This window comes from Meleagris gallopavo, chromosome 5 (assembly GCF_000146605.3).
Source record: "Meleagris gallopavo isolate NT-WF06-2002-E0010 breed Aviagen turkey brand Nicholas breeding stock chromosome 5, Turkey_5.1, whole genome shotgun sequence".
Taxonomy (NCBI): Eukaryota; Metazoa; Chordata; class Aves; order Galliformes; family Phasianidae; genus Meleagris; species Meleagris gallopavo.
Genome location: NC_015015.2, coordinates 17,357,011 through 17,361,968, shown reverse-complemented (window position 1 = coordinate 17,361,968; position 4,958 = coordinate 17,357,011). Strand labels below are relative to the sequence as shown.

The 4,958-nt window shown below is 37.0% G+C and overlaps 1 long non-coding RNA gene across 1 annotated transcript in view; it reads left to right on the top strand.

Moving 5' to 3' along the window:
* The window catches only part of LOC109368000, a 4,692-nt gene extending 1,166 nt beyond the window's left edge, over nt 1–3,526 (top strand). Inside the window, exons 2-5 of the long non-coding RNA XR_002115634.1 lie at nt 421–519; nt 1,142–1,292; nt 2,300–2,379; nt 2,467–3,526. This is a non-coding gene — a long non-coding RNA (uncharacterized LOC109368000). The remainder of the gene's footprint in view (nt 1–420; nt 520–1,141; nt 1,293–2,299; nt 2,380–2,466) is intronic.
* Nucleotides 3,527–4,958: the final 1,432 nt, after the last annotated feature.

The following is a 4,958-nucleotide window of genomic DNA, read 5'->3' as shown; positions in this document are numbered from 1 at the left end:
AAAGTAATGAATTCTTATTTTGAAGGGTGTGGTCCTAGCTTAAATATTCAACTCTGACAAAAATCTTGTCATGTAGCTTCGGAGCAGGTGCCAAACTTAGCAAATGGGTATTCTGGCTCTAAATGGTTAAATGTAGCATAGTCCTGATTCTGAGGAGTATGTTTTGAGACAGAAAACTGTAACAAGAAAAACTGTTAGTAAATATCCCTGTCGGCATGAAAAGCAGAACATCTGCTGAAGTCACGAGTGGTTTGTTGCCTGAGTTAGCAGCAGGGCAGCTGCTAACTGATTAGCCGTGGCTTGATAAGAGAACAGGAGCACAGTGGATAGAAACACTTGTCATTTGAAATTGTTTGAAATCAGGCTAAAGCATTACAACCTAGATAGCAATTTTTTAGAGTTTTTTTCTTTTATTTTTAGAAACTGCTGTAATGATTTGAGACCATTAATGCATCTCCAAACTGGAATACATGTAGATGAAATCACAAGACTTCATCTGGTGTTCACCAGAGTACTGAGGTAAGCATTTGTCTATTCCTACCCAGAAAAACACACAGTGCATGCAAAATACTGAGCACATGTTCCAAAATTAAGTTTAAGCATAGACTTAGGGTTTCCCACATATGCTGAGATTAGCTGGAATATGGCACTTGCATTCCTTTAAGCCTGTGTTGTGGGTCTGATCTGCAGAGCTATGACACCAGCCTGAACTCTGGGCCACATGCTGAAAGCAGTCCTTGCCTGCTTTTTTCCTAAACTCATCTTGTATGAGGATCTCTCTGATTTAAAGCAGATGTGGCAATTCAAACACCTGTGAACCTCAAATATCCTCCTATTAGGCCAGGTGTAAGGGTGAATTAATTATGGATTCCAACACAATTAACTTTGGTGACTTTCGTGTTAATTCTTAAAACCAGACTTACTAACATGTGGAAACAGGAATAACCTTATGCAGCTGTTGGACTGCTTTCCTTGATACTCTGCACTTCAGCCTGGAGGAGAAGTTTTGACTGTGAGAGCCACTATGATAAACTGATCGCTTGCTGAAGTTGTTTTTCCTGCTAGCTCTGTAGGAAGTTTTTCTTCTTCTCTGAAAAGAAATCAGTGTTGGACAGTATGTAATGTGTATACATACTTGCAGGTGTGTTCAATAAATGCTCATACAGCAGTTAAATCTTGTAGCCAGAACATCATTGTAAGATGATGTGTGTTGTCTTCCCAAATGGCATGGAAGAGATGTGAAATACATGATGGTGTTCCCATGGCACTGCTTGCAGATGCTCCTATCAAAGGTAATTTTATATTGTATGAGTAAAATAAAGGAAGTTTGTTAAACCTGACTTATTCGATTTTGGGAGTGGAAAAAGGCAGTTCTTTTTTTTTTTCCCACTAGTCTTTAACATATCTATTCCACTAGTCTTTAACATATCTTATGTTAAATACTTCATTGTTGGCATAGTTCTTATGAGAATTAAGTTTTAAATTCCTCTGAGAGGAATACTGTAACTTTTCTAAATTATACCAGTTTACATACATATTTCATATATATAATGTGTGTGTATGTGTGTGTAGATATAGTGATAAAACCTATACAAACAGCATAATCTTCTGAATGATGTAAGTCATGCTTGCATTTCCCTAGTTTTTGTGACTGCCACACACCTCTGAATATTCTCAAGTCATCTGCTTTTACCTACCCCTGTCTTTAGCAAAAAGTGTGGTAAATTACCTGAGGGCTTCAGAGCACATAAAACAAGTTGCAGCATAGTATGATGGGTTAGGAACTGAAATCTGTGTTTTTTTTAAAAAAAAAAAGTGTGTGTATATCTAGGGCCAGTGTACTCATATCACAAAAGGCGCATCACTAAGACATTATCTCTCTATTCCTTGTTGTCTCTGGTAAATTACTGCCATGGAGAAATACGACCACCAGCAGGGTAACTAAGGCGGTAGTGTCCAATGTTATCTGGATGGTCATGATTTTTATATAATGTACATAGCAGGTCAAGCACAGCAAAATTCTTAAAATGAATTATTGTGTAACTGTGTCATTACGCATGTAACCTGAGGAGGAAATGAATTAACCATTACAATCTGAATATGCATATTACAGATTGCAGATTTATCAAATGAAAGAAAGAAAAAAAAAACCAGCTTTCAAGCAGGAAAATTAGAGGAAAGTTAGATAACCTTTTATTTGATGCTTACTACATGAAAGCTTTTACATGTAAAAGGGAAGAAGAGAAAATTGGGAAAGATACTTTCTCTGACTCCGTAATTTGTTCTTATTCCATTACAGGTAAACTATTTCCTTATTATCATTAATATAAAAGGCCGTTTATCTTCAAGTGCAAGGAACCTAATAAAAATTAACACAAAGTATTTATTACTTTATTATTTTTATTATTTTAAAGGGCACAATAATCTTCCATCAGGATACATGCATGTGTTTTATGTTTCTTTCAGATCTGTGTCTACCTGGTGCTTTCAAAGACTTTTATTAGGATGTAATGAAGTGCTGGAGAAATACACTCATAGTGGCAGGGAAAAGATCTGCATTAATTTAATTTTATGTTGGTTTAAGCATAATAAGCTGGCTTAGTGAGGGCAACTGATAAAATACTTCAGAACGCAAGTAGGGAAATAGTTACTGAAGAAGTATGACAGTGAGGTACAAAAAAAAAAAAACCCAACCAACAGAGTGGTGATAATGGTGTATGGTTGTACACATAGGAGAGCAAGGGCTTTGAGGGCATATCTGTAAGCAAAACTCACCTAAATATTACAGAATTTTGATTTTTTTTTCCATGTAAGTGATTTTATGGATTCTAGTAAATGAGTAAGTGTACAAGAAAATCTAAATAAGAGTCCTAGAAAATTTATACAATTTTATGTTTTTAGAAAGCTTATTGAAATGTGGATGAAAATGTATTTTAAAAAAAAAAGTGAAATGCTTCACCTTTTCCTCCTCATATGAGAAATCTGAGTTTGGAGTCTGCTGTGTTAATGCTCCAGTCCTATGTTCATTTCTATTGTTCATCTACATGCTGGTTCTGTTTAATAGCAGGGTTTTAAAAAATATTATAACAGTAATGATAAGCAAACTTGTTTGAAATCATCCCATGCACTGACACCAGAAGCTCCTTACTTATTTTGGAGTATAATTACTACAACAATGAGAAGTTTGAAAGTTCTTGAAACTTCCTCTGCCGTGAACAGGAAATATGGGTTTCATCCCACCTAGCCATATCAGGCTGCCACATCGTAGTTCTGCCTGCTAATGTGGTTCTGCATGTTTATATCATCAATGGGAAAACGTGGGCAATTGCAGGCAGCAGCTCCTGCCCTGCAGCTCAGATGTTGTCCACACCAACCAAGCCCAACCATGGAGGTCAGATGGTGCCTTCTGTGCTCAGTAGCCCAGACTGCTGCAGCAAACTGTTGGATTTCCACAAGTTACTGACCACCATAACAGGTGGTAGAGTCACCATCCCTGGAGGTGTTCAAGAAATGTATAGGTGTTGTACTGAGGGATGTGGTTTAGTGGGAAATAGTGGTGATAGGTGGATGGTTGGACTAGCTGAGCTTGGAGGTCTTTTCAAATCTTGGTGATTCTATGGTTTTATGATTTTATGAAATTAATAGTCCAATATACCTGTGAGATAGTTCCCAGAAACTGCAAAGTTGTGTCATTTCTCTTAAATCCAAGGACTCGCCCTCACTGTGCTTTCTTTCATATGTTTTTGGAAGGGTAAAATGTTACAGAAAAAGTTTCCTAATATCTTGTCACAATTCACTGCGTTTTTCAGGGAAGAGTTTAAAGTTTGGAGCTGCTGCTTTGTCCCAGATTTCTTATTTCTTACTCAGCTGAAGCTCCTGAAGGTCATTATAATTCTTTTTGTTAATAGAAGCAGCCTAAAAATTTGGAAACGCATGTCGATAGATGAAGATTTGGTGGGATTTAACAAGTCAAAATGTTAGGCATTGCAGTTAAGTTTATAATGCATATATTATAAAGGGGATTGATTTACTTTTATGGTTTCCTGTTAAATCCATCTGTATTTATAAAATACCTGAAGCATCCTTAAATTCCTCTGTCACTTCAGACATGACAAAGACATACATGGTGCTCAATTTGATCATACTTCAAGGCTTTTCACTTGAAATTTCTGGACGTGGTATGCTTTAATTACACGTCAGTATGAATAGAGCTACAGAAGGGTGCTTTTCAGACAGAGCAACTGCCAGCTACTGCCACTGCCATAAGTAATTTTCATTTGCACTCTTTGTGTATTGGTTGCTGGATACAATATGGGACTTTGAATTACAGCATAAAAGCAGTTCTCACCTCTTTCCCCCACGTCACTGCTGGTAAGTTTTAATTGTAAAAGATGCAGTAGATGGAGCTTTTCCTCTCAGCACTGCTGTCCTATTTTCCTGTGATATCCCCTGGGGATCTAAGATGAGTTTAAGTCAGTCCATTTTTTCTCGACTGACAGAACAAATGTTCAGATGCTTTAAAATTTAAAGAGAAAAATACAGAGATGGGTGGACCGGTTCAGAAGAGGTAGAAAATTCCGATGCAAATTAAACAACCTTCTTTTTTGCTTGCTTGATGGCTTCTGTGTTGCTTTTGTTTGCTTTTAATTTTCTCTAATGATGTTTTATGTTCTGGGAGCTCAGCATCCTCAGTTGCCTCTGCCGCATCTGAAGAGGAAATCTATGTGGCACTGAGGACCTGCAACCAGCAGAGAGAATTCAGTGTTGTGAACTTTGCCAGGGATTGCACCTACTTTTTTTAGTGCAGAAGACTTTTTGCGTGAAAATTATTTTTGCGACACATCTTAATGCTCGTTAATATTTATGAGCTAACTTAGCTGCTCTGCATGGATTGAAGAAAATTCCCAGTTTCAAGGATGTTTGTTTCTTTTCTTTTTTTTAAAAAAACTAAACTACTG